This window comes from Pelobates fuscus, chromosome 3 (assembly GCF_036172605.1).
Source record: "Pelobates fuscus isolate aPelFus1 chromosome 3, aPelFus1.pri, whole genome shotgun sequence".
NCBI classification, from domain to species: Eukaryota; Metazoa; Chordata; class Amphibia; order Anura; family Pelobatidae; genus Pelobates; species Pelobates fuscus.
The window spans coordinates 39,641,855-39,651,674 of NC_086319.1; positions in this window are offsets into that span (position 1 = coordinate 39,641,855).

A 9,820-nucleotide genomic window follows, 5' to 3' on the forward strand; every position below is an offset into this window, starting at 1 on the left:
TGCATCTGGTCAGCCATGTCATTATGTGCTGCAGCTTGGTCTTCCACTCTCTGTTCCACATGTGTTGTCCTGTCTCCCAGTTCTTGCACTTCTTTGCGAAGTTCCCGCAGGGTGCTCTGGATTGAGGTGAGAATTTTGCTGGACATGTCGTCCAGACAGCTCTGCAGGAAATCCTGCGTGACAGGCAGGTTTTGCGGCCCAGGAGACGATTGCAGCGGCACTGTGTCATTCCCGCCGTCGCCATCTTGGTCCCGTTCCGTGAGGCCTGAAGTTTTAGGCGTCGATGTACGGGTCTGAAAAAAGTCGGATCGGTCCGTTTTTTCCGTTTGTTTTTTCTGCTTCGTGTTAGCCATGATGTTTCCCAGTAGTCAGGTCTTTTGGAGTCAGCGATAAGCTTTTTTCTTAGCTTTGTTGGGCCGGCGGCTTGCGGAGCTCAGATCAGTGCGACCATCCGCGTTGCTCGCTAGGCCACGCCCCCTCTGTCCACAGAATATTTTGCCAGTACTGCTGTGGAACATCCAGGTGCTCTTGTGCAAACTGTAAATGTGCAGCAATGTTTTGTTTTGACAGCAGTGGCTTCCTCTGTGGTATCCTCCCATGAAATCCATTCTTGTTTAGTGTTTTACGTATTGTAGATTCGCTAACAGGGATGTTAGCATTTGCCAGTGACTTTTGTAAGTCTTTAGCTGACACTCTAGGATTCTTCTTCACTTCATTGAGCAGTCTGCACTATGCTCTTGAAGTCATCTTTACAGGATGGCCACTCCTAGGAAGAGTAGCAGCAGTGCTGAACTTTCTCCATTTATAGACAATTTGTCTTACCGTGGACTGATGAACAGCAAGGCTTTTGGAGATACTTTTATAACCCTTTCCAGCTTTATGCAAGTCAACAATTCTTAATCAAAGGTCTTCTGAGAGCTCTTTTGTGTGAGGCATCATTCACATGAGTCAATGCTTCTTGTGAAACGCAAACCCAGAACTGGTGTGTGTTTTTTTGTTTTTTTTCAATTCTTTATTTTCATTGTGACAAAGAACAATATTTAAGTTTTACTATCTAACATGGCTTACGCAGAAGCCAGACGGTACGAATGTAAGACAGTGGTTTGATCACATTTCATGCTGACCTGCGCAGAGGCCGAGTTCAGTTCGGTTATACATTTGCATTGTTTTCCTGTATACTAGACTGGATTCCGTCACTTTTTCACCATTACATATGTAGAACAACAAAAAGAATACATTAATAATGAAGAGGAAGAACTAAAGTCTGGAAGGGAGGGGAAAACCTGGGGGGGGGGGATTGTGTTATCTATGGGCCTTTGTTGTTGATTGCAGTGTATTTCAGCCGTCATATGACTTTTGGCCATGTTTCTCGCGCCTCACCTTGGTGTGTGATCGTACGTCCCATCTGTGCTATCAATCTGTTCCCTGCCGCCTTTGGGGCGTATGGCTTTGGGACTTGTCTAGTTTAGCCCCGTATATTGGCGCGTTTGCGTTGGGAGGGGGCGGGTGTGCGTGTGTCGAGGGGGGGAGGGGGTGGGCAGGGCAAGGTAAGGGGTATGAGACCCACTGCTGGAGGAGAGAGAGGGTCCGTCCCTACAGGTCATCTGTTGAGTCACTTGCTGGGGCACTGAGGCACTGTTTGTGAGTCAGTGTAGTCCTCCCACGGTTCCCAGATCTTTAGAAATTGTGCATATGTGTCTCGCACCTGAACCGTGAGTTTATCCATGAGAAAGGCTTCTTTGATGTTTCCTATTACCCTGTCCCTGTGCAGGGTGTCTATTTGAAGCCAGGTCTGCGCTAGAGCGCGTCTGGCAGCCAGATTGATTTTGTTCAATAGTTTTTGTTCCCTGTTGGGGATATTGTTGAGTGGTCTAGCTAGTAAGCAGGTCCAGGGGTCGGGTTTGATTGTTTTTTTCAGAACGTCTGTCAGAAGGTGAGCTATGTCGTTCCAGTATCGGGTGACCTTTGGGCAAGTCCACCACATGTGTAAATACGTGCCCTTTTCCCCACATCCCCTCCAGCAGACATCAGATGGAGTTTTACCCATGCAGTGGAGCTTGACAGGGGTGGTGTACCACCTCATAATTGTTTTGTAACACTGCTCTTGGTGAATGACACATATTGAGGATTTGGTCGCTGCCTCCCATATGTCTTGCCAGTCCCCACTGTCTAATGTTAGCTGAGGTTCTGCTTCCCATTGTGATATGTATGAGGGTATCTGTGAGTCCTTTGTGGGTGTGCTAATCTGCTCATATAATCGTGTGATAAGGCCGGCACACGGTTCGTCTGAGAGGCATAGCGCTTCGTAAAACGTGGGCTTTGTTTTGGCCGCCTTACGTACTTGTGGCTTGGTTGCATAGTCCCTTAATTGTAGGTATCTAAAATAGTCTCTATTGGTCAGTTGGGCCTGGGCTTTTAAATTGTCAAAGGTATGGAATGTGTCGCCTTCGAATAGCTGATTGTATCGTTGCAGCCCTGTGTCCTCAATGCCCTGAAAATCTTGAGGGGTCATGCCTGGGGGGAAAGCTTTGTTTCGAAGGTATGGTGTCAAAGGTGAGATGGGATGCATAAGGGCATATTTGTGTGCTGTAGTGTTCCAGATTCATACCGAGTTGAGGATGGCAGGGCTGGTGTGTGTTTTTTATAGGGCAGGGCAGCTGTAACCAACACCTCCAATCTCATCTCATTGATTGGACTCCAGTTGGCTGACATCTCACTCCAATTAGCTCTTGGAGATGTCATTAGTCTAGGGGTTCACATACTTTTTCCACCTGCACTGTGAATGTTTACATGGTGTGTTCAATAAAAACATGGCGACATTTCATTCTTTGTGTGTTATTAGTTTAAGCAGACTGTGATTGTCTATTGTTGTGACTTAGATGATGATCAGATCACATTTTATGATCAATTTGTGCAGAAATCCATATCATTCCAAAGGGTTCACATACTTTTTCTTGCAACTGTATATAAATATGTATACAATGGGGATCAAGCTAATGTTTTAATAAGTGTCCCCAAGATTTTGGGTGGCAGGCCTGCCCTTCTTTATAACACCTGCTAAATTCTTCCAAGTGCTGTAGTGACACTTGTCATTGTCATGTTGTAATGGTACTGCTATCTTTGCAGTGAGCCAGCAACACTGCATCACATTTAAACTCTAAAACCTTTTTTTCAGAATATAATTATTTCACATCAAACCCAGCTGCAAAACATGTATTTAGTTATAGAATTCTAGATTGCGGTTAAAAATATATGGCACACAGAGCTGTCTAAATCAATAACAGAGTTGTATACATAGAATTAGTGAACGTTCTCATTTTTTTCTAACAATTTTCACCCTTCTGTGCCTTATGTTTGCGTACATGCTGTAATTGTATTCACCATAATGAGTTCTAAATTCAAAAAATAAATTATTCAGTTATTTCACTAACATTGTGTATGTTGAGGTAAATACATTGAATGTGGTTTTGGTTGATGGTATAATAGGAGTATTAACATTAATTATAAGTAGTTGAGCAAGAGTTTGAAATTATTGTCTAATTATGAGAAAGAAATAATGTAGTTTAGTAATTGATTATGACAATTTAATTGAATTTAGTATTTATATTTTTGAAAGTTAAATATGTTTAATAGAGGTTGTGAATGTGTATTATAATATCAAATCTAAATAACTTTATAATAATAGCAAAATTAATAGTATAAAATATTAAATAGTAATTACTTTAAAAATACCTCTGCATTATTCTTCACTTTTTTTACTTACATAAAATATTTTAATTTCAGCATCAAAATGATGAAGAGATAACAACAAAAAAAGAAATGATGGAGAAGTCTCAACAATTTACTGGGAATAACATCCAAGTATTCCAAAAATTGAGAATTATCAATGCCATTTTTGGCACTTGGTGTGGCACCAGAGAAGACCTATAGACATGTTTCTGTAGATGAAGGCTGCGTGTGATAAGATCCAGTTTATTATGGAGTGTAGTGAAACTTCTATCATATTCATGGACCTTAAGATCACACAGAAGAGAGAGGGTTTCTAGACCATCCAGTCCCCATCTCACAGCAAATTTATCAGAGTTGTGCAGAATGTCTATGATCAAGATAAACTCACTCAGGGTCTAGATAAAAATTAGCTACAAATTCAAGAAGTGTGGATATCCTACCACAATTCTTGAATTTGAGGAAAATAGGGTACTAGGAATGGATAGAGATTCCCTTCCAGAATCTAAAAGATAGTGCCCAAAGAAATTAACAAGATACATTTTGTCTCTCATTTCAGTCCCACAAGCAGAGATGTAGCACATATAATGAGCCACCATTGGGGTATCTTAAACAAATGTTTTCCCAGATATCGCAGAGTTTCAAGTGCCACCTTTCTTCTCTCAGAGGAGACCGCAGAATATACAGGATTTGCTAGTGTGGGCAGACATGGGAACTCTAAGAAGTAAGAAACTAAACTTTTTTTCTAACCCAGTCTCGGGCATTTTTCCATGCCATAAATGCAATGCATGCAATGCCACCATTAAGGCCGACACATTTTTCCATCCCCATACTGGACAATCATTTATGGTTAAGGACTTTATTACCTGTGAGTCCACTTATGTTGTTTTTTGTACTGAAGTGACACTGTGTCCTTCTCTATGTGGGGGAGACCACAATAGAATTAGAGAGACAAACATAAGTACACTATCAGGACTAAATAAAATGAACTCACGGTACCTGCACATTCTCTTATCATAATTATAGTGTGTCATACACAACTACATTTTAGAGCAGTAAAAGGTATAGTGATGATGATATCATCAGCGAAAGTACAGTTTTTGTATGAAAAATGCATAAAAAAAACACTAACTTTGACCAGGGTTTGTGACTAAGTGGCTACTAAAAAAAGACTGAACATACCCCATTTGTAATACCCTTGGTTGTCTATTTTTGCAAATGGTTTGCCATGATAAGGGTAATTTTCATTCCTAGACTGCCATAAGATCTCAAAGGCAACATAACCAATCTGGCAAGTTTCAATGTGTAAAAACTGAAATGGGCAAGCCTTATATTTGACCCTGTAACTTTCCAAAACACTATAAAACCTGTCCACGAGGGGTATAGTTGTACTTGTGAGACATCGCTGAACACAAATATGTGTATTTTATATCAGTAAAAACGAACAGTTACTACCATGCAGAGCTTGGAAAATAACATTACTTTATTTCTCACACTTTTTTTTAATTTTATTATATATTAAATTGTGTTTCACATACAACTATTTGATGTGAAATAAAAGCCCTATTTATCCTGGACAAAATGATATACAATATATGTGGGTGCACTTAATATGAAAGAGGTAAAACCAGTAAATGCTTGAACAGACACATTGTTTTGGTTCAAAACGTGGACAATTGCCTCTGTCCCTATGGGGTTAAAAAGATATAGTCCACACCCCGTCCATAAATACAGTCTTTGTTGTTCTTCTTGTGTTGAACATGTTTTTGTTTTCATATTTACATGTGTCTGTTCTGTTTTCTTAGTTTTTTAACATTTTATTTGGCTGCAATTTTGTTTTTGCATAACAAAGAGTGTTCTTATTATGAAAAATAAACAAATATTCTTTCATTTGCATTTTTACACCATTTACATTATGTGATACACTGGTCGGTTCATAGTCTTTTAACCTTTTTGAGTTGCTCATATCTACACACTCTACCGTGGGCTCCAAACGTGGTAAGCCAACCTATTTAGTGATCATATCTTTTCTTTCAATGGATCCCTTTTGTTTCAATAATGGTTCACCTACCAATATTTCCAGTAACCTACTTCTCTTATGAGCACACATTTGGCAACAGATATTGTTATCAGATGAGTGTATAACTGTCTACACACACGTAGCAATTTAAAATTAACCTGTCATTTTATGTGGATCATTTTTAAACCTGCTTCTTTTGTTTGCTTGCGTTTTTCTTACAACAACAAAAAAGTACAATAGAATTTTTTTTTAGTTAACATTTGCTTTGCTTTGAGTATGTTGGGTATTCAGCTTCATGAAGAACATGTAACATATTATTTGGCTTCTGCATCACACGATTTCTGTACCCTTTGTTTTTATTTATTTTCATCACCAGAATTATAAAACTTATTGTAAGATCCCAAGGTATATCAACTCCACAAAGTAAAACTGTCAGATCTTTATAGCAGGGATACAATAGGCACCAAAACAACTTTACCTTAATGAAGCAGTTTGGATGTATAGATCATGCCCCTGTAGTCTCACTGCTAAAATCTCTGCCATTTAGGAGTTAAATCATTTTGTCACGGGGGGCGGAGCTTGACCGCGATCGCGATCCTCTCTCCCTACCTGCTACAGGCTGTCACCAAACAGGACAGGCGACCGGGAGAGGACCTATGCCGTTTTTTCAGCCGGCGAGGGTCAGGAGACAGAAACAAAGACTTGAGGCCTACAAGCCCACTCTGAACCCGACCTGGTCGGATCTGCTGGACTGCTGGCGGCCTCCAGGGGCACCGGAGGCTGAATTCTTCCAAGACACCCCTCAATCACACCCAGCACAGATGGGTAAATGGACCCAGAAGCCCCCCCCTGGAGCCACAATCAGGTTCCAGGGATATATGGGCCCTGTTACAGAGAAACCAGGCAGCAAAAATGGCGGATCACAGGCCACCACAAACTCCAACAGAGTCTGCACAACCCGACCCCCAGCCAGAACAGGTACCTAGTACTGCAGAGAGCGCAGAGGGGTCGGCACCGGTCACTCAGCGAGACTTCCGTAATCTGGTCCAAGAGCTTAAGATGCTTCTGGCGACAGACGTGGCAAGTATCAAAGCAGACATTCAAGCAGTGGACACCAGGGTGAAGGCCTCGGAAGAGGACATAGCAACACTCAGACAGGGGCTCTCAGACCTCCAAGCTACGGTTCTAACCATGCAAACACACCAACAGGCCCTCTCACTCCATTACACTGCTCTTGATGACAGGTCACGGCGCAACCACCTGAAAATCAGAGGGATCCCGGACACAATCATGCCGGACGAACTGCCCCACTATGTGAGGTGCCTAGTGTCTGCCATACTGCCCCAGGCCCAAGCCAAGAAATTTTCAATAGATGGGATATACCGCCTACCGGCTGCTGGCGGACCCACCTCTACAGTGGCGAGAGACGTGATAGTCCGATGCTCCACTTCACATGACAAAGGAATCCTGATGACAGCGATGCAGGGCAAGACGCCACTACCCTTCGAGGGGCACAATCTCTCATTCTACCAGGACCCCACCAGGTCCACATTGCAATGGCGACGATCCCTTCAACCGGTCACAAGCCACCTAAGAGCAGCCGGAGTGGAATACCACTGGAGATCCCCTAGGTTCCTAGTGGTCAACCATAAAGGGACTGTGCATAAACTCTCATCGCTGGCTGAGGCATCTACTTTTTACAAAGCCCTGGGAATCCAGAACCCGCAGACCCAACCTGAGCGACACCCCAGAGCCAGAGCAGAAGTGCCATAAACGACACCCGACCCGGCAACTAGAAACCTGAGCTCTCAAGGGAACATACCTACCCCATGAGGCACAAGCACCGAAAGATCAGCCCAGTTAATCCCAGTTATTCTTTTTGCATAGCAGACATGGCGACATAACACACACCAGACGGACACAGTTACATGACAACATAATAAAATGCAGCCTGCTTAAATGGTGCAGACACCACTCATAAACCGCAGACCGAACGCAACCCCCCCCCCCCCCGACACCCCCTTGGTTAGGGGCACATGTAGAAGACAGCCCGCCATCACCACCCCGAATGGGGTGCACACCTACATACACACGCTAGCGACTGATCTCCCTAAGCTAACTATACCCACTTGACAGAATACCAATGCACTCGGACTTGCTACGGGGACGCATACGACAACCCAGTCACACACATATGCCTGTAATGTATGATTATGTACTCCCCAACCATCTTTTTCTCTTCTGTATCCCAAAATGCATTGATATGAAAAAATTTCAATAAAAAGAGATTGACAAAAAAAAATAATAATGTTGTCATAACTTACCTGCATGTGACCTACATAGCCTTCATAAACAGAGAGATCTAAATTTTAAACTTCCTTTATTTCACAGTGTGTTTAATTTAGAATCTCCTATCTCCTGCTCTGTTGATAGCCTTCTAGACTCTGTATGAGCCTATGTGTGATTGATAAAAAATTCTAAATTTAGTTAATCGCTGATTGAAAATGTAACAATTTTTTTCATGTTGGCTGTGTAAGTCACAGCCAGAGGAGGTGTGACTAGGGCTGCATAAACAAAAACAAAAGTGATTTAATTCCTAAATGGCAGAGAATTGAGCAGTGAGACTGCAGAGGCATGATATATACACCAAAACTGATTCATTAAAGGAACACTATAGTCACCAAAATTACTTTAGCTAAATAAATCAGTTTTAGTGTATAGATCAGGAGTTCCCAAACTGTGGGTCGCGACCCACTGGTGGGTCGCGAGCCGAGTTTGAGTGGGTCGCGCTGAGAGTGCCCGCTCAGATCGCATGGAGCCGGTCACTCAAATAAGTTTGAGTGGGTCGCGAGAGCCGGCCCGCTTAAATCGCACTGTGCGAGCCCGCTCAAATCACTGAGAGCGCCCGCTGAGAGGCCCGCTTAATTTGCGCTGTGCGGGCTCTCACAAACTACAGAGAGCCAGAGTAGTCAAATAGCAAAGTATTTAGGAGCCCGCCCACGCAGTTTATGGAGACTATCCTGCATTTCCCGCGCAAAGAGGAGGATACTTACATCACGTGTGGTGCCTGGTGGACGAAAGAGCGGGATGCAGCACTTCTGCCTGTGAGCGGGACGCAGCACTTCTGCCTGTGAGAATCTACAGTCAGTGAGTAACCATTGCCAATTTTATTCCATTTTAGAGCCATGTTGTGCCAATCTATTCCCCTAAGCTTATTGCCACATTGTGCCAAAGTTATGCCCTTTATTTAGGGCCATGTTGTGCCAATTCTTTGCCCCTAAAAGCTTATTGCCCTTGTGTGCCAATTTTATGCCATTTTAGTGCCATGTTGTGCCAATCTATTCTCCTAAGCTTATTGCCACATTGTGCCAATGTTATGCCCTTTATTTAGGGCCATGTTGTGCCAATTCTTTGCCCCTAAAAGCTTATTGCCCTTGTGTGCCAATTTTATTCCATTTTCGTGCCATGTTGTGCCAATCTATTCCCCTAAGCTTATTGCCACACTGTGACAATTTTATGCCCTTTATTTAGGGCCATGTTGTGCCAATCTAGTCCCCTAAAGCTTATTGCCACAATGTGCCAATGTTATGCCCCTTATTTAGGGCCATGTTGTGCCAATTCTTTGCCCCTAAAAGCTTATTGCCCTTGTGTGCCAATTTTATGCCATTTTAGTGCCATGGTGTGCCAATCTATTCCCCTAAGCTTATTGCCACATTGTGCCAATTTTATGCCCTTTATTTAGGGCCATGTTGTGCCAATCTATTCCCCTAAGCCTATTGCCACATTGTGCCAATTTTGTGCCCTTTATTTAGGGCCATGTTGTGCCAATTCTTTGCCCCTAAAGCTTATTGCCCTTGTGTGCCAATTTTATGCCATTTTAGTGCCATGTTGTGCCAATCTATTCCCCTAAAGCTTATTGCCACGCTGTGACAATTTTTTGCCCTTTATTAAGGGCCATGTTGTGCCAATTCTATGCCCTTAAAGCTTATTGCCACATTGTGCCAATTTTGTGCCCTTTTTAGGGCCATGTTGTGCCAAATTCTTTGCCCCTAAAGCTTATTGCCCTTGTGTGCC